We start from the raw sequence: 21,636 nt of genomic DNA, 5'->3' as shown, positions 1-21,636 counted from the left end.
CGCTATTTATGCATATATACAACCCGAATCAGACTCAATTCTGACTCATTTTGACCCTACAGGACAAGGCAGGAGGCTATAACTCTCTATAGGAGTAGAAGACCCCCATATTTCTCTTGGGGAGGGGCTGCTGGTTTTGAATTGCTACCCTTGTGGTTAGCAGCCCAGTGCATAGCCCACTGTGCTACTAGGTCTCTGTGTGTATGTCATGTGTGTGTGTGGGGGGGTGTGCATCTATGCAAATTTATATATATATCCTTTTCCTATACCCATTCAATGTGTATGCTAAGCAAATATTCCAGGAATATGGATTATATGAAGAAGAGTACATCACCTGTATCGGCGGAAGGCTTATTAATAAACTATGATATGCAGACAACACACCTTGTTTGTTAAAAAGCATAAAAGACTGAAAGCACTGACTGATGAAAATCTAAGACTGCTATCTTCAGTATGGATTGCAACTCAATGTAAAGAAAGCCAAAATACTCACAACCAGGCAATAAATCATAAGTGAAGACTGAAGTTAAGCTTTCATTTTGTTTGTATCCACAACCAACTTTCATGAAGTCAGTAGTCAAAATATCAAATGATATGTTGCACTGCACAAATCATTTGTACTAGACTTCTTTACATTGGTTAAGAGCAAGGATGTTACTTTGATGACTCAGGTGTGCCTGACCCAGTCATAGTATTTTCTATTGTCTTATATATATGTAAAACTTGAAAACTGAGTAAGGAAGACTGCAGAATGATTGATGCATTAAATTAGAGTGTGGTTGAATAATATTTAAAATACCATGGATGATCAGAAAGACAAACAAATGTGTCTTGGAAGAAATAGAGCCAGAATGCTTCTTAAAGCTACGATGGTGAGACTTTGACTCAAATATGTGGACATGTTTTGAAAATTTAGGTAACTTTTTATGCATATAAGTTCAGAGGTTCAAAATTTTAATGTAAAGTTATATGAGTTATAAAACAGTTACCTTTTTATCTAATGCAAATTGATCAAGTATTTGAACAATTAAAGAGGAGTGTGATAGTAGGAAATACTTTTGAAAATAAGACATACCTGCATACCATGAAACTTTTCATTTAAATCACATTAATATCCATTGTTTACTGATATAAATGATCATTAAAAACTGTATTTGGCTATAGGTCTGCTGAGAAGTTTTTCACATCTTATTACAAAAATAAACAGCAAAGCAAGCATGTTCATTGTATAACACTGACAGTGTATTCTCTTCTAGTCTTTAAAATGGTTGGAGATAGTTCCATGAACTTGCAAAGAAATTTTAGTATACAACTTTATGTTTTCCCCCCACTGAAAGATATTTTATTGACTTTTATTTATGAAGATTTTCTAATCATTTAACTTAGTGTTTATAAATACAATTATTCTTATGTTTATACACATATGTACTATCTAATATATATATAATTAAATTATCAGAGCAATTGAATGTATTGATAACCAATGCAACCAATCTGCAGTTAACCCACAACTCAATTAGTATTCTGAGAACAAATATAAATGGAAATGTATTAAAAAGGCGTGACTAGAATTTTTTAAATAATCTTGGCAATGCATATAAACAAAACTTAGGAAATAAGTGAAAGAACACAATATTTCTGTGCAAATTAATGGAATACACAATCTATTGAGTTTGGGGAAACAGTTCTCATTAAAGAATATAATATTATGCATTCTCAATAATTTTGCCATTGTTATATGTTAAATTCTTGGATATAATATTATCCACTTCTCAGTCGTGAATCATATGCATATTATGTCAATTACTTATTGATCTGATTAACTCTTGCCTTACAAAATATTCTGGTACCTGGAAAAGCAATAAACTCTTCTGTTTTCTGAATTCTCAGATTTTCTCCTCATTCTTGTCAATCTCTTTCTCCCTTTCTTCTTTTTATCTTATTTTTTAGGTGTATTTCATTCTTGTGTACTTTAAAATAATTTTTAAATTTTCTTCACTAAATAACCTTTCTTATTATTTATTTCTAAGTAATTCATTGTCATGGTTGTTACTGTGCATGGAATGAACATTTTTCTGTATCCATTTCTAGGTGTTTATAGAGTGATGAAATACATTGTATAGAAAATACACTTTATTAAGTTATTGCTCATATAATGGGCAAAATAATGCGATATTAAAAGAGCTAGTTGCCATCACCACTATTTTATCATAATACATAACCATGGTTCCCAACAACTCTCAAATTTATATTTGATTCTTATAGTATGTTTTATATAGAGATATAATACACTGAGCCATTATGTAATGTGTAATAAATTTAATAAATATCAATAAAAACTATTAGAACAGAAGCAGAAAAGCAGAAGAACCTATTGTGAGAATTTCAATACAACTCTTCCATCTTTTGATCAAACATATCTAACAGTAGATATGTTTGATATGTTTTGATCAAACATATATAAAAATCATGCACGTATTTGATAAAGAAGAATTAATATATGCATGTCAAACTTTTTAACATGTACTCACAAATATCTTCCCTTCAAGTATCCACAGACCTGAATATTGACTTAAAAGTTTAAAAGGAAAAGAACGAACATAGTATAGCTGTATAACAGAAATATGAAAACCAAAGTAAATTCATAAAAATGTAGGTATTATACATAAAAAATTCTAACAATAAAATATATTAAAATTAAAAGATTATTTAATCAATGGTTTACAAACAAAATTTGTTCACAGCTTAAATAAAGATAGCAAAATGCTGGTAAGTTTGTGGTAGGATGAGCACTGAATTAATATTCTGACTGATGGTTGAATGATCAACTTCAAAATTAGTTTTGTTTAATAAAGTCACAATATAAATATGCTTATTAAAAGTTTCAGACAGAAGAATAAAACTAAAATTTTATTCTAAAATGTTAATAACCATTGTCTATCATTAAATAGTTTAGTGACTACATTTTAATGCATTTTTTGTGCAGCAACAGCAATTGCTCAGTTATTAAATTACTTCTGAACATAGTGCAATGATTATTTAAGAGTACTATATATTATACCCTCAGGAGATGACTGGCACAGTGCTTGCCAGAATGGTCCAAATATAATAACAATTGTGAGGATGGTGAAGGATCCAGATGTGTTTCCCATTTTTTTGTACATGGGGTTACTGTGTTAAGTCAACAGTATCTAACAACAACAAATATACTTTGACCATGAACTAAGATACTTTTAAGAGAACTCATGGTGTGAACATGACTAAAATGTTAAGCTTTCTTCTGTAAACTCAAAAGTTTGAAATGTAAACTCTTAAATTTTTGAACAATGGTCATAAGCATCCAGAGAACATCTCATAAACTGAAATTTCCAGCACTTCTGAGGTTTTCTTGAGGCACTCTGAAGAGACATAACATTGCAGTGCTCAATGTTCAACTTTTGGTTTTGTGTTTTATTTTTTGTTTGCTGGTTTTTGGCTTCTTTGTTGTTTTTAGGTAATATTTCAGATTTATAAAGTAGATTTTGTATTTCATATAATTTTTAGATCACAGAAAAAGTGCAAATTTTATTTATCAAAATAATAAGAAGTTAATAAATAGCTATCAAACATAGCCCCTGATATTTATGAACTAACCTGTTACTTCCAGCTAGCTAGCTCTCTGTGTTATTAGGAGTTAGCCTAGTGTTTACAACTAAGACTTAGTGTTTTCCTGTTGGATACAAACAGTACAGAGTTCACATCTACTCCGTACCCAGTTTACCCTCTTTTTGTTACCCTGAATGGTACAAATAGTTGACACAACTGATTGGTAAGTGAAAATTGAAGGCTCAAGTCTATAAAGAGCTATCTCACAAGAGAGCCCTTGGGATCTACTTCTAAAAATCACTCACTGAAAATGCTATGAAGTTCATCTCTAATACACTATGAGTTGGAATCAGTTTGATGGCAATTAATTGATTCGTTTCTATTATGACAAAATGCTAAAGGTTCATTGTTATAGGATTATTATGCCATCCTGGTCAAAAGGAACATGTGGGATTGATCAGGTCACAGTTTGATTGGAGGGCAAAGAAATACATGGCTCTGCAAGGCCTGGCCCTGTCTCTCTTGCTCTCTGATAATCAAAACAGGCTGGACGGTGCTGCTGCTAGTTCTCTGCCTCAACCCGTGAGCTACACTATCTTTGGGCCAAGCCAACCCATGGATCATGTCACTAGAGCTTGAGGCTCCTTTGAGACTTGCTTTGCCATGCTGCTCATGCATACTTTGCTTGAGTTTGAGGCTGGTGGTTCCTCCTGCCTTAGTTTGCTTGTGTTCCATAGCTCATCCTGGGCTGTTTCACTAATGCCCCCAAGCTAAGGACTGTTGGTGGCCCACCCTGCTGTTTGCTGCCTGTAGGCAGACTCTGCTTGCCTTGCCTGAGGGAGGACATCACTGCCTGCTTCCTTTGCCCTTGGACCTGCCAGTCCATGTGAGTTGAAGGACATCCAGTCTATTAACTATTCCACAGAAGTAAGTTGTACTGAACTTTCTGTATTGCTGTGTGGACTAATTAGCTGTTATATCCCTTCTCGCTACATAAACTTATGCAGATGATAGATAGATGATAGATGATAGCTAGATAGATATTCATAAGTGTCCTGGTTTTATTTATCTAGAGAAGCTTCCCTAAAACATTCATCTTGTTTGTCTGTTGCTCCAAACCTAAAATTAAGCAGGCCTCCAAGGAGCCCATTTTCATTACTGTAGGATAGTAATATAATCCAAGATCTAGGTACTAAGCATTTTAATGGCTCCTAAGTCACCATTGCTACTGAGCCTTCTCAGAGAATAGAGGAACATAATTGTGTGTACTAATTCATGTATGTACAAATATGACTAAATATTTTTAGATATAACTTTTTGTATCTACAGACAGAAGTAAAAGAAGTACTGCTCTGATATAGACACCTTTATGAAACAACAAATTCCAAGATGTGAAGTTATTATTTCTTGGCACATGTTTCATATGGGTTTATTCACATCTAAAGTTGACTTTCTTACTCCCTAACCTCTTCCAGGAGAATTCTGTATTTTTCAATTTACACCACATAAAAATGGCAGTTTTGACATCCTGGATGGGCTTACAACTGGTCCTTGAGACATTGGGCCTCTACTCGAGTACTCCCTCAATGCATGAATACTTTCTTCTATTAAACTGGCATTCTATTGATGCTCACCCTTCTGACACAACCGCTGAAGACAAAGTGGGTGAATAAGCAAATGTGGTGAAGAAAGCTGATGGTGCCCAACTCTCAAAAGATAATAGTGTCTGGGGTCTTAAAGGCTTGAAGGTAAACAAGCGGCCAGCTAGCTCAGAAGCAACAAAGCCCACATGGAAGAAGCAGACCAGCCTGTGTGATCACGAGGTGTCAGAGGGATCAGTTATCAGGCATCAAAGAACAATAAATCATATCTTTGGGTGCACACCTCCATGATACGAATGCTGAGGACAAACGGGTGCATAAGCAAATGTGGCAAAAAAAGCTGATAATGCCCGGCTATCAAAAGAGATAGTGTTTGTGGTTTTAAAGGGTTAAAAGTAAATAAGCAGCCATCTAGCTCAGAAGCAACAAAGCCCACATGGGAGAAGCACACCAGCCTGTGGGATCACAAGGTATCGAAGGGATCAGGTATAAGGCATCATCAGAACAACAAAAAATATCTCACCATAGTGAATGAAGGGAGAAGTGCAGATTGGAGACCTAAAGCTCATTTGTCGACCACTGGAGATCCCCTTGCAGAAGGGGGTCTAGGGGAGGAGATGCATCAGTCAGGGTGCAATGTAGCACCGATGAATAATACAGCTTTCCTCTAGTTTCTAAATGCTTCCTCCCTCCCCCCTCCCCTCTATCATCATCTGAATGCTACCTTGCAAGTCTGGATAAAGCAGAGGTTGTATACTGGTGCAGATAGGACCTGGAGGCACAGGGAATCCAGGGAGGATGATACCTTCAGGACCAGGGGTGTGAGTGGTGATACTGGGAGGGTAGGGGGAGAGTGGATTGGAAAGAGGGAATCGATTGCAAGGATCTATATGTGACCTCCTCCCTGAGGGACAGACAAGAGAAAAGTGGGTGAAGGGAGACATCGGACAGGGCAAGATATGACAAAATAATGATGAGGGCAATGAATGTACAGATGTGCTTTACACAATTGATGTATGTATGGATTGTGATAAGAGTTGCATGAGACCCTAAAAAATGAGGAAGGTGGGGGGAGAGAGGGGAACCGATCACAATGAACAACTTATAACCCCTCTCCCAGGGGAGGGACAACAGAAAAGTGGATGAAGGGACACGGTGTAAGATATGAAAAAAAAATTATAAATTTTCAGTGTAAGACATGAGAAAAATAATAGTTTATAAATTATCAAGAGCTCATGAAGTTGGGATGGTGAGGGGAGGGAGAAATTAGTTGATACCAAGGGCTCAAGTAGAAAGAAAATATTTGGAAAATGATGTCAGCACACATACAAATGTGCTTGACACGATGGATGTATGTATGGATTGTGATAAAATCTCTATGAGCCCCCAATAAAATAATTTTTAAAAAAACCAAATAAACTGGAAATGTCCTTTTGGGAAGGGGGGTGGGTGTCAACAAACCCTGGCACAATGGAACAATAAATGATCTAAAATCGATGGTGAGGAGAGTATAGGATGCCTTGTCGGGCTTGATCAAGGGCAATGTAGACAAGAGGAATTACTGAAACCCAAATGAAGGCTGAAAATATTATTGGGACAAGAGGAAAGTAAAAGGAAATCGAGGAAAGAACAAGGAGGCCAAGAACTTATAGAGGTCTAAATCCAGTCGTGTGTGTGTAAATATATTTATTTATAACGATAGGGAACTAGATCTACGTACTTATATTTATATGTTAATTATTAAGGTAGCAAACTGACATTGGGCCTCTACTCAAGTCCTCCCTGAACACATTGTTTTAAAAACTCAGCATTATGTGATGCTCACCTTCCTGACATGATCACTGAAGACAAAATGGTTATAAGAAAATGTGGTGAAGAAAGCTGATGTTGTCTGGTTATCAAAAGATATAGTGTCTGGGGTCTTAAACGCGTGAAGATAAATAAGCAGCCATCTAGCTGAGGAACAACAAAACCCACATGGAAGAAGCATCCCAGCCTGTGTGAGCACAAGGTATAGATGGGATCAGGTATCAAAAACCCAGGGAAAAATATTATATCAATGTGAATGAAGGGGAGCATGCAGTGGCGACCCAAAGCCCACCTGTAGACAATTGGACATCCCTTTACAGAAGGATCACAAGGAAGCGACGAGCTAGTCAGAGCGCAGTATAGCACAGATGAAACATACAACTTTCCTCTAGTTCTTTAATGCTTCCCCCCCCCACACTATCATGACCCCAATTCAACCTTACAAATACGACTAGACCAGAGCATGTACATGGGTACAGATAAGAGCTGGAAACAGAGGGAATCTAAGACAGATAAACCCCTCAGGACCAATACTGAGAGTAGCAATACCAGAAGGTTAAGAGGAAGGTGGAGGGAGAAAGGGGAAACCGATCACAATGATCTACATATAACACCCTCCCGGAGGGATGGACAACAGAAAAAATGGGTGAATGAAGACAGAGGTCGGTGTAAGACAATAAAATAATAATAATAATTTATAAATTATAAAGAATCCATGAGGGAGGAAGGGTGGAGGGGGAGAATGATGAGCTGATACCAAGGGTTCAAGTAGAAAGAAAATGTTTTGAAAATGATGATGGCTACCTATGTACAAATGTGCTTGACACAAAAGATGGATGCATGGATTGTGTTAAGAGTTGTAAGAGCCCCAAATAAAATGAATTTTTTAAAATGTCCTTTTGTTTAGGGAGGAAAGAAATCTTAAGGCCGTAAACTGGAATAGAATAAGGTTTACAAAAATAAATAAACAAATAGAATTCTTGAAGGGAATCTTTGCTACCTTCAAAGAGTAAGTGTATTGTGATGGGAAAAAATTATTTGTTGCAGCTCTCCTCGCTTTTGTCCACCACTAATAAAATTTTAAATTTTCTTCAAACTTCTTCATAAATAGTGTTAAAATGTTCCTGTGTCATACAAAACCTGTCGAGTACTCCTCTGGAACACCAAGCATGCTGAACTGACCTCTTAGCCTTGAAATAGACCGACCTAGCAGATCTCCTTAAGTCCAATCTTTTGATGGGGCCTGTGTTTTGAAGGCCACCGAAGGAACCCTGTGGGTGTAATGGTTGGGCTGTGGTCCCAATGGTAGGCAGTTCGAAACCTTCAGCAGCTCCTCCAGAGAAAGCCCGAACTTTCTGCTCATGTAAACAGTTAGAGTCTTGGAAACTCACAGTGGGTCACTGTGAGTCAGTATTGACTCTATAGCAATGAGTTTGACTGTGGTTTATGGTAAGGAGACTGGGACGTGCATATTACTTGGAGAACATGCTAATACCAATCACAGAGACACATTTAACCAACTTTTGCTTGGAATAAATCTGTGCAGATATGAACCAGAAACATACTAATGACACTTTTTGGGATTACCTTCAATTGTTAGGGGCTTTGGTGGGCCTACTGGAAGTATTCCAATTGGCTCCTCAGGAGAAAGATATGGCAACCTGCTCCCATAAAGATTTACATCTTGGAAACCCTATGGAACAGTTCAATTCTGAGGTGACTTTAACATGTTCACTGATGATGGAAATTTTCTACGAACTCTTGGAGCACCCCTTGTGGGATGCAAAACGGTTTCTCCCCAGGTTGTCTCCCCCAAATATTTGCCAAGCCTAAGAGGCTGCTTGCTACACATAGATAACGACTGTACACTTGGGGGGGGGTCAATGCAAGCTGCTTAGAGGTTATTCTCCCTATGGATTACCAGCCATCTAGAGCAATTAGACTGTATAGTCTGCCCCACCCTAAGTAGGGCCCACCTCCTTCTGATAAGGGTAGTGGGTTTTTTTCTTGAAAGAGAGCTTAGAGGCAGGGTCGAGCTAACTCAATGATGACTAAGGTTAGGCTGCCATCTTCAGGCTAACGCCGCCCATCTTGTCACATGCGTACCCCTAATCCCTCCCCTTCCTATTGCATGTACACCCCTAGCTCATCCCCTTCCTGTGACACGTATGCCTATTGTCCAGCCCCTTCCTGTGACATATGGGGTTACCTGTAATGAAGAGGGCTTGCATGCCCCCAAGTATATATAAGCCTTGGTCAAAAATAAAGAGCATGTAGTCTCTCCTCCTTCCCATCCTCTCACTCTCTGCATGGACCTGGCTGCTGAGATCATGGCAATCCGGGGGGTGAGCACGCTACCATAAAATGTGTCTGACTCCTTTATTTCACTCTCTCTCCTATCTTCCATGACCTTACTATGGTCTCTATATATTCTAACCGTACAATTGTTCCTGCAGAGCCATGATATTGTCAGAGGCTGGCTACTCTGACAACCCCTCACGTGAATCAGAAGCAGTTCCATGACAGTGCGTTTGGGTTCGGTTGTAGTAGTAGTGGTTGTTGTTAGGTTTCCCCCCTCCCTGACTCCCAGTAGGAAACACCTCAGTCCTTGGCTTTGTGTGAGAAGGAATTCACTCTGAAGCCTGGTTTGTGATTCAAGTGAATTTTATAAAGGAGAGAAGAGGCGTCAGGTTTTACACAGGCGCCCTTAGAGCACTTCATCTCTGCCCGTGGAGTCCTGGGGTCAGAGAAGCCTCTGAGGAGAAGCTTGAGAAGCAGAAGGGGCCGTAGGCTCTGGATTCTCACTTTTCAGGTTCTTTGCTGGGGAGTGTGGACAATACTGCTTGACCCCATTGGCTGAATTCACCTGGCCTAGATGGGTCAATCCAGGTGTACCGCCCACCTAAGTGTAACACCTCTTCCTGGTCAGTAGCTCAAACCTCTGAGCATGTGCAATGAGCACCCTAGTCCCTGTTCTAACTACCTAACACTTCTAGTATTCATTATTAAATAATTACCAGTCTAAGTCACTGTCATTATGGCTAATTAATCACAAGAGGAGTCATTTCGTCTTGCTTTTCTGTAAATTCCAATTTCAACAGTGGGAACCCTCGCTCTCACCACCCGACATGCACTTACTTTTGTTCAATTCCTTTGAACATGCAAAGCAGCATCACCAGCATTGCCCAATACACCCAGGGGAAACCACTTAGCGTGCTTATGTGCAGCCCCTTTTGCTTTTAGTCTTATAGAATTTCCTGATATCCGAAGCTAATTAGGGGCAATGACCTTTGCTGATGTTCTGTTAAAAGTTCATATTACAGTCAGACTTTTGTGGATGAGCTGCCTTTCCTGTGTGATTTAAAGGAAATATATATGTATGTGTTTGCATGTAGCAAGGTTCACCCTTTATGCCTGGAAGTTCTTTGGTTTTGACAAATAAACAAAAGCAGACAACACTTGGAATGCTTTCATATGGAACACCCTGGAGGATGAGGTCAAAGCCAAATAAGGTATTTAGGCCACTGTCACCTGAAACCAAAGTTTGGAGTCTGATCTTCCTTTCCATTGTATATTCAGAGCTTAGAACACCATGAAACTCCTAGATAATGTAAAAGAAGAAGAAGAAAAGAATGATGGCAGCATATTGATTATCTTTACATAAGAAATAAACATCAATGAGCTTCTTGATATTTACAATATTTAACGGCCAGCGGTTACCTTTTTCAGAATCTATTTTATGAATTTCATAGAATTGTATTCAAAGACAAATCCAAAAGACTATGAACTACAGAAAGTTTTATAAATATGAAAAATGTAGGCAAACACTAACTGCCATCAAGTCAATGCTGACTCAAAGCCACTGGGTGGAGTAGAAAGCCCAGTCTTTCTCCCGAGGAGCTGCTGGCGGTGGCTTTGAATGACTGACCAGGTGGATCACAGCCCAACACATAGCCACTACACTACCAGGGTTCCTTCAGACATAATTCCACGATAACATCTTACCTACCTTGAAAATTCATGATTTTTTCATCAAAATACAGGCCTCAAAGTGAGCAGATGGACACACAGCGTGACCAGGCCGTGGACCCACTGGACTAATCCAGCACTGGGACAAAACAACACAGGCCCTATTAGGGCCGTCCCAACACTAGCTCGGATTCCCAGAGGGTGCCACTGGGAGGTATGACAGAAATGGAATGCCAGGCCACACACAGCCCTAGGAACACTAGAAAGTATCCTGAATGCAGGGATACCAACCAGGCTATGCAGCAGGCAGAAGGAGTCTAGTGCAAAGGAGGTTTAGATTAAAGCAAACCAGACACTCCAGGTTGTGAAATGTTGGGTTTTCATACTTTCTTTTTTATGCTTTTAATCATGACCAGAACTTTATAGATTAAGCATGCTTATCTGTGTGAAAAACACCCCTCCCCCCAAAAAAATAATTCCCCAAAATAATATGTCACACATAACACGTTTCTAAAAATTTGAAAATTAAAAGATAAAGATTTATAATCCAAATCTATAGAGGAAATACAGTCCACCTTATAGAAATTAAGATTAAAGTGAAATGTCATCTGTTTTTCTGAGTAGTGTAATTATAGGTTTTTATGAAGATTAAGTGAATTAACACATACACAGCACATATAACCTTTATCTGGCTCACTATAGTGTCCAGTTCATATTGGCTGTTATATGAACATCTATAAACCTTCCTTAATTTATAAGTTTTTGAAATTGAGCATGCTTACATTTAAAATCAGAAAAGCATTAAACAATAAGTATTTAAATATATGCTTTTAAAAATATACGCTTTTAAATAGAACATTTTTAAAAGCCTAATTATAGAGGAACTAGAAAATATTTGACCTATTTCTACACTCACAACTATGGGCATAGAAAACTGCCCTATTTTGAGAGAGATCTCCATTGTTCTGAGATAGAAATGTTTTCAAATACATGTTCTCCAGGCCGAATAATGTGCACGCTGCCCGCCTCCCTGCCTATCCCCCTGTCCCCCACCGCAATAGCCCTCCATTAATGAGCAGTCGTAAAGTCTATAAAACATGCCTCATACCTGAGTCTGGCTGCTCACTATGCCTGAAGGTTATCTGTATGTAAGAGCAATCAGCTTCTATTAACTGACTGTAAACTGTAGCAGACCCCTGGAGAGGACTCGGGTGCTTGAGGCCAACTAGCACTAGATCAATATCTGAGTCATTTTATTGCCTGATTATTGGGCTACCCGCTTTTGATAATACCCATGGTCTGTATAATATGTTGACTCTATGGCACGTATGCTTTTTGAAAGATCTATAAGCCCGTGATATATATACCCATTGGAAAATCCATGCAGTCTCCCAGTCCTGACATGGGATGAGGAGCCCTGTGCCCCGCTCTCTTGTTTGTCTATCTCTCCGTCTCTATCATTTTCCACAATCACAGACTCTCTCTGAAGGACCCGTTTGTGTGTTGAGGACCCCTTTACCCGGACAAGGAACTTTGGTAGCATTGTAGTTACACATTGGGCTGCTAACTGCAATGTTAGCAGTTCAAACCATCAGCCCCTCTCCAAGAGAAAGATGAGGCTTTCTACTCCTGGAAGGCTTTCTACTCCTTGAAAGAGTTAGTCATGTAAACTCACTTAGGCAGTTCTACCCTGTCTTATAGGTAGCTGTGATTAGGTATCTACTTGATGGCAGTGAGTCAGGGTTTTCTTTTCTTTTTTAATGGTTTCAAAAACTAGAAATGAAGATTTATGAACTATATTTATCCTAGATAAATATAAAGCTTAGAGATAGAGTAGAAAACTGGCAATGTTTGAGAACTTTTTCATGTTGCATAAAAGGTAAGACCTGTTTAGCACTGTCAAAGAGGAATATATAATAATAAAATTAATCAGAGTCTGCTATCATAAACCATGGGCATAGTTCATACTTCACCCAGAGGAGAAGTAACTCAATGGTAAACTGAGAGCTATATTGTGATATTTGCCAATTAGAGCATCTGCCCTTTTGACTTTTGACTTAGGGCTCTTATTTGAAATGATTAGTTGTTTATTCTGGTCCATGGCTTTTTAGTATGTCTTAGCAAGGTCAGGATCCTCTCATTGGACATTGATTTCAAATTCTCACAAAGGATGGGCCTCCTTCTTTGACAGGTGATCCAGTCACACAATGAGAATTTCATGCATATAACATGGTTTAAAATTTGGAACCAGTTTCAAATACAACTTTCCAATATAACAAAAAGAGTCATCATTTTTTTGGGTATGATGTGGTAGCAAACAAAACATAAGAAGTTTGGTTTTATTATTAAAATAAAAAAGTAGATCCTAGAAATGAAATAGGAATTTGGCTGCGTGGAGAAACTCACAGTGAAACCCTGAGAAGTTGAGAGAGACTTTCCTTAACTATCATGATGTAAGAAAAATAGATTATAAATGAAAAATAGCTCTCATTTATTTAGAGTCCTTTGAGACACTCATTATTTGTATTTCTCTTTAGATAATGGGATTATGAAGTTTGACCTTTCACTTAGAAAGGAGAAAATCTAATCATGAGTTTATATTCCCTCATATTTCTGTCCCTCAGGGTATTGCCCAAAGAAGGAAACTGTGTAAGTGATCTGAAAATTATAAAATTTGACCTTTCTAAATAATTTTTTTTTAGTTAAGGCTTAAATACAGAGGCTGTGCCTAACTACTGGAAGTGCTACGTGGACCAGCATGTCCTATGCCCACATTCATTAATCAACATTAAATGGGTTATCAGGTTCTAATAAAGGATTCCAAAATATCCAGGCCCAAAACAATAGAAATTCATTTCCAAAAGCTGGAAATCATGCTATGAGTCTACGGGAGTCACCATGGCAACATTCTCCCATGTGACAGCTCACTTTTATTTCTTGCCAGTATTTTTTGTTTGTGGGATGTTATTCAGTCAGTTCTGAATGATACCTGCCCTATGATACAGAACAACGCAGCCGGTCCTGCACCATCTCACAATCCTTCATACATATGAACCCATTATTGCAGGCCCTGTGTCAATTCTTCTGTCCCATCGATAATCTTCCCCGTTTGCACGGATCTTATTCTTTGCCAAGCATGATACTTTGCTATGGCCTGGTACCTCCTGACAACTTGTCCAAAGCACAGGAGACGCTCTTTTAAAGAACACTTTGTCTGCACTTCTTTCAACACGGGTTTATTTATTCTTCTGACAGTCTATCACACGTAAATATTCGTCGTCAACACCAGAATTTAAAGGCATTCATTCTGCTCATGGATTGCAAGCTGGCCTGCTAACTGCAAGGTCAGCAGTTAGAATGTAACTTAGGAGAAAGTTGAGGCTTTCTGCTTCTGTAAAGATTTACAGCTTTTAAAAATCAAAGGGGAAGTTCTACTCTGTTCTGTGGGGTCTTTTGTTGTTAATCAATCCTTTACCCTTTATGTCCTTACTAAATATCCTTTCCCAGCCTGTGGACTCTCTTTTTATTCTTTTATTGATGTCTCTAGATGTACACAAGTGTTTTGTTTTTAATAGTTCATCTATTTTGTCTTCCATGTGGAGTGTTTCCTTTCTTATATCTGATGGCCCAGGTATTTCCTGCACTAGGGTGCTTAGATTGGCCCCAACTTTCTCACTGATGATCCTGATAGCCTTGGATTTTACATTTAGGTCCTTGAGTTGGTTTTTGTGCATGGGGTGGATGGGAAACTGAGAACCAGGGAGACAGTATGTGCAGACAAATTCCCTATGCTCACCTTCTAAGGAGTTGGGAAGGCCTTCACACTCATGAATTGGAGATGCATCCCAGTCACGTTCTCCTAAGTTGCTTCCCACTATGTCCCCCGCCCCCATAAGAATGCCATGTTTAAGACGCTTCTTGCATGTACATGGTTGCTACTATATACGCTTGAAGGTTTTATGCTTGTGGGCTATCTGCCTGGAAGGTGTCTTCCACCCAGAGCAATCAGACCCATTTCTGTCCCACCCTAAGTAGGACCCACTCCCTCTTGATAAGCATCATAGATTGTTGCCCCAGAGAAGAGCACAGGGACGTTTCCGGTCAAGAGGTCAGATCAGAGATGATTAAGATTAGCCACCATCCTAACTCTAAAACCTGCCCATCATGCTATACATGTCCCTTCCTGTCAGATATATGTCTCTATTGCAGTAGTTCTCAACCTTCCTAATGCCATGACCCTTTATCACAGTTCCTCATGTTGTGATGACCGCTCCCCAACCATAAAATTATTTTTATTGCTACTTCATCACTGTCATATTGCTACTGTTATGAATTGGGAAACCCCTGTGAAAGGGTCGTTCGACCCCCAAAGGGGTCGAGACCCACAGGTTGAGAACCACTGCTCTAATACAACTCCTTCCTGTTACGTATGTGTGTGACATGGCTTGCGTGCCAGAGATCTATAACCTTGCTAGAGAATAGTCACCCTTCACGCTGGTTCCAGTTGCCAAGGATGAGGCGGGCACCAATGTCTGTTTATCCCTCAATTACACAATCACCTCTGGGACCCATTTGGTGGGGGAGACTGGTCCCCCACAATATGGGATATGGGTCTTGTTTCATTCTTCTGCACATGAATATCCAGCATTTATTGAAGATGGCGTCTGCTTCCTAGGTAATGGTTTTGGGGGCTCTGTCAAAAATCAATTTTCTGTATGTGGATGTTTTTATTTCTGGGTTTTCTGTCCTGCTCTATTGGTCCAAGTGTCTATCATTATACCAGTACCCGGCTGTTTGGAAAACTGTAACTGTGTAGTAGGATTAAAGGTCAGCAGGTGTAAGACCGCCTACATTGTTCTTCTTCTTGAGGACTTCTTTGCCTCTCCTAGGTTTCTTTGCTTTCCATATGAAGTTGGGAAACAGTTTTTCCATTTCTTTGAAGAATGATGCTGGAATTTCTATCAGGATCACATTGAATTTGTAGATTGCTTTAGGTAGTATTGACATTTTCGCAATATTGAGTCTCCTGAGCCATGAACACAGAATGTGCTTCCATTTCTGTTGATCCCTTTGAGTTTCTTGTAGTAATATTCTGGGGTTTTCTTCAAACAGGTCCTTTGCTTTTGTATTTTGGATAGGTTTACTCCTAGGTAATTCGGCTTTTGTGTAGCTATTGTGAATGGTATTGTTTCCTTGATACCTTTTTCTGTATTCCCATCACTGGTGTATATAGGAATTCAATTGATTGCTGCTTGTTAATCTTGTATCGGACTATCCTACTAAATTCTTCTATTGTTTCCAGCAATCCTATTGTGAACACCTTAGGATTCTCAATCTATAAAATCATATCATCTGCAAATAGTGAAAATTTCATTTATTCTTTATCCAATTATACTCCCTTAATTTTTTTTCATTGTCTTATGGTACTGGCTCTGATTTCCAGCACAATATTGAGTGGAAGTGGGGATAAGGGGCATGCTTGTCAGGTTCCCTTCTTTACTCAGTGGAAATGTTTTCAACTTTTCTCTACTGAGTGCAATATAAGATAGTATTTTTTCATACATGATCTTTATTATATTGAGGATTTTCCTTTGTAATCTGATCTTCTTGAAAGCATTTGTAGGAATCAGTGTTGGATATTGTCAAATGATATTTCTGCATTCATTGATATGATCATATGATTCTTATCATTTTTTCTCGTTAATGTAGTGGATTACGGTAATTGTCTTTCAAATATTGAACCCAGCCTACATATGTTGTTGGAGTCTATTGGCCAATATTTTGTTGAGAATTTTTGCATCTGTGTTCATGAGGGATATCGGTCTGTAGTTCTCTATCCTGGTGGGGTATTTGCCAGATTTAGGAATCTGGGTTATGCTTGTTTCATACAACAAATATGCTATCAGCTCTTCTCTGATTGATATCAGCTCTTCTCTGAATATTTTGTGGAATCCCTCCTGAGAAGCCATCTGGACCGGGGTTTCTTTAGTTGGGAGTTTCTTAAAGACCTTATCTATTTCTTCTTTTGTTATAGATCTGTTCAAGTTCTTAATGTCTATATGTGTTAATTTTGGAAGAGAGTGTTTTTCTGGGTATTTTTCCATGTTCTCCAGATTATTGAATCTGTTGGAATGTTCATAATACTATGCTATTCATCTTTTTGTTTCATAAGGAGCTGTTGTGACTTCCCCTGTTTCATCTCTAATAATACAAATTGTTGTCTGGTTCTTCTTTTCATTTGTTAAGTTTGTTAGCTCTTTGTTGATTTTGTTAGCCCTTTCAAAGAACCAATATTTTGCTTTGTTGGATTTTTTTCCATTGTTTTTGTTTTTCAGTTCATTTATCTCTCCTCTAATGTTTATGATTTCTTTTCTTTGGTGTTGGAAGGTTTATGCTGTTGACTCGGTTGGCTCTCTCCTACTTGTTGGGGGTGTTCTGGTAAGGTGCTGAATGCAAGTCTCTCCTCTTTTTTTCATGTGCACATTAATTGCTATAAAGTGACTTCTGATAGCTGCTCTTGCTGCATCCCACAGGTTTTACTGTGTTGTGTTATTCTCCTTAGTTTCTAGGAACTTCTTAATTTTCTTTCAGTCTTTTGTGAGTAGTGTGTTATTGAGTCTCCAAGTTTTGTCTTTGTTTTTCTATTCTTTCTATTGTTGACTTTCAGCTTTGAGGCACTGTGGTCAGAGAAAATGAGTTTAATAACGTGTATTATTTGAATTTCTCAGGTTTGTTTTATGGTCCAGCCTGTGCTCTACATTAGAATATGAGCCATGTACCTTGAAGAAGAAAGTGTATTTTATGCTGCTGGTTGGAGAGCTCTGGAAATATCTCAGAGGAGGAATTGTTTGTGAATTGCACCTCTTCCATTTCTTTATTGAGTTTCTTGCCTGTTGATCTATATTTCTTTGAGTGGTGTTTTGAAGTAACCTACTACTTTTGTTGATCTGGTGATTTCTTTTATCATCTCTTTGAGGATTTGGTTGATGAATTTCAAAGGTCCTTTATTGGGTGCATATATGCTTATTATAGTTATGTGTTTGGTATGTTTGTCTATTGAGAATTCTGTAATGACCATTCCTTTATCTCATATTGTGTACCTTGATGTCTATTTTGTCATATCTTAAGATTGCCACCTGTTTTTTAGTTTTGTTTTTTGTTTTTATTGCCATTGGTAACCTTTTCGAAAACCTTTGTCTATCAATCTGTTTTTGTCTGAATTTGATAAATGTCTCTTGAAGGCTACAGATTGGTAGATCTTGTTGGCTAATCCAGTCTGTTGCTCTAAGTCATGTGATTGGTGTATTTAATCTATTGGCATTCGGTGTAATTAATGTAGATTAATTGTAATGTAATCTAAATGTAGATTAGTCAATATCATCTGGTATGATTTGTGCTCAATATTTTCCTTTTTCCACTTTTGTGGTGTGGTGTGTGAAGAATGCATATATTATAAGAAAATAAATTTGTTTTCATTTCACATTCCCTGATGCTAAAACTATTTGGAAGAAGGGCTTACCACTAGATTTGTAAGATTGATTCAATTATATGGTGAATTGGGTTACAATATAGATTAAAAGTTCTTAATTTTTTTCAGGCCTGGAATTATCTAAGAGACTATTTCCCCCACACAAAAATCCTTTTATGAATATACTATAAGAACCACCCCTTAGGATACACTTAAGCTGGGATGAAGAAGAGAGGGAAAGGATGCTCGTATTTATTGATTGACCTTTTACTTTTCATCCTGTTCCAAGTATTGCCTTCTGTTTGATAAACATATCCTCGTACAATCACTATCACAAATTCCTCTCAAGCATAACATACTCAAACATCTATAGAACTGTATGTTCACAGGTAAAATAAAAATTCAAAATTGTTTCTGTTTAAAATACAGGTTTTTTTCCCCCACTGTACTCAGCAGTGGAAAATACTAGCACTTCCATGCAATATTACCATGGCTATCACAATTCTATTGATTACATTGGTTAACTATGAGGCAGAATTTACTTTATGAAAATGATAGTCCAAATGATTTGTGTTTGACTAGTAACCCAAAGGTTGACAGTTCAAATCCATATGGTGACACTGTGAAAGGTCTAGTGGTCACTATAATAAGTTGGAATCAATTAAATGGCAATATGTTTGGGTTTTGGTTTGTCACCAATCAAACTCATTGCAATCGAGACAATTCTGAGTTACAGTGATCCTAGAAGACAGGGTAGAACAGTTCTTTGGGGCTTTGAGGGCTATAAATCTTTGTAGAAGCAGAAGATCTCTCTTCCACAGAGTGGATGGTAGTTGTAAAATGCTGACCATGCAGTTAATAGCCCAACCAGTAAGACACTACAACACCAGTGGTCCTTTACCACAACAACATAAAATAATGCAAAATTAAAGTCTTGACTCCGAACAAACAGCCATCTAAGTGAAACGTCAATTAAGTTCACATGGAAGAACCATACCAACATTAATCATCAAATGAAACATATAACTCAAAGTTGAAGGAGGGATTAGTATCAGAGCCTAAATTGTCAGAAATTGGTTTGCAGAAAACTGTGGATAAAAGTGTAAACCCAAGACACATTTGTAGGAACTACATAGGAAATAAGGCCCCAGTGATCCCCTTTTGTCCATAATGTAGGTATAGGAGGAAAGTGGTTAGTAAACAAACTGCATTGGAGAGATGAGTATAGAAGATCAAAGGGATAGACCTGATTTGAAGAGTTAAAACCTTGTTTGTTGAGGCATGCCTGGCCTGATCTTGTTTTGAGTCTTTTCCATATTTTATTAGTTTGTTGTTTTTATAATAAGGGTTTTTGGCAGTGGAGGCGGTCCAGGGTGGAGGTAAAGGTGGGGAGGGGTAAAAGGGAGACGATGTCAAGGAGTCCAGGAAGAAAAAGAATGTTTGGAAACTGACTGTGGTACAATGTTGACTGGCGTGATCAAACTTTGGATGATATGCTATATATATTACTTTTCAATTAAAAAATTAAAAGACACAGAAGTAATAAAATGAAATAAAAATTAGAGTTCAGGGACTTCTGAGAAGATGGCAATGGAGTGACACATACCAGAGGACGCTGCAGAATTCACCCTAGGACAGTTGCTTAGAGGGAAATTCAACACTGCTGGAATGCAGGAGGAGCATCATAAAGATAAATAGGCACAGATCCACAAGGTTTTGAAAGCCTGGGGACTTTTGTCTTACCACAATGGCAGCCAAGTAGGGCTTGACCTTAGCCCTGCCACTGTCTCTGCCGGAGCTGGGCTCATTTGGAGCCCATAAGGGGTCTTAATCTCAACACAGCCACAGCTTGCTGCCGCCTGCTTAAGGGCAGAGACTATATACCCTTGCAGCTCCATGGGCAGGGATCCGGGTTCAGCTACATTTTTACTTTTGTTTCCCTCTCATCTCTTTCACAGCTCCTTGCTGCCTGCCTCAAGGAAAGGACTAAACCCTTGCAGCCCCAAGGTCAGGGATCAGGGTTCAGCTACATTGTTACTTTTGTTTCCTTCTCTTCTCTCTATACACCCCACAGTCTTGGAGGGCTGTGCAGGTTTTTTTTTCTCAACACAGCCACAGCTTGCCTCTGTCTTCAGGTAGGTACTAAACCCTTGCAGCTCTAGGGGCAGGGATCGGGACTCAGCTACATTGTTACTTTTGTTTCCCTCTCTTCTCTATATGACCACACAGTCTCAACAGGCTTATTTTAAATTTTTTTCTCCTTTATTTCATGTCCTCTCACTCCACTGCTGACCTCCAGACCACTCCCCTAAGCCTAGGTCATTTACACTTGCACAACACCCAGGTAGGTGAACTCCACTGTATGCAGCTATCCCAAAGTAGCAGAAAGCCCTGCCAACCTCCACCAAGGGATACTCTGACCATCGTCTTGCCAGGGAATTCCTGCTTGTGTGCCTGGGGGCCCAAGATAGGTCGTCAACATTACAAGCGATTGCAGGAACCTCTGCCAAATCTCCACAACAACAAAGCCAGCAATCTTCCAGGCTTCTGGGGCACTTCCTTGAGAGGGTAGCCACAGGAGGATAAAGTGGTAGGTTGATTGCACAGTGAAATTAGCTATAGACAGTTCGAAGAAGCATTCCTACAAGTCTCCCAGAGAGAGCCAGTGCTGTTTGACTCCCTGGAAAATGGCACCTGGCTCCTCTAAAACAACGCAACACAAACTGCCATCAGCCCCAAAGACACCAACGAAAATCAGGAGAAACAAAAGGCAATGCCAGAAGATGTCCCAAACATAACAAGGTGTATAGAAGAAGCAGATATTGAGCTGCCACAGGAAAAAAAAATTTCAGAATGCTGCTTGGAGTCATACAGCACAGCATATGAGGGAAACAATAGAGAAAGGGATGAAATAATAGAGGTGATAAAGGCCATAAACCAAAGGGAAATACAGGAGCTTAGGGAGGAGATAACAAAAACCAGTAGCAGACACACAGAACTCGAGAATCACCTGGAGGAAGTAGAGATCCACAGCAGTGACTTGGATGACAGCCTAGCAGACTTTAACTAACCCAAACAAAAATCTAATTAGATCATCAGAGACCTTGAAGAAAACCTAAGGGCTATGTCTGATGCTATGAAGTGGAACAACATTAGAATTATTGGCTAGTCAGAGGAAGACACAACAAAGAAGTCATCTGCAAC

This window comes from Tenrec ecaudatus, chromosome 6 (genome assembly GCF_050624435.1).
Source record: "Tenrec ecaudatus isolate mTenEca1 chromosome 6, mTenEca1.hap1, whole genome shotgun sequence".
In the NCBI taxonomy this organism is placed as follows: domain Eukaryota; kingdom Metazoa; phylum Chordata; class Mammalia; order Afrosoricida; family Tenrecidae; genus Tenrec; species Tenrec ecaudatus.
Note: the sequence above shows the minus strand (reverse complement) of the source record.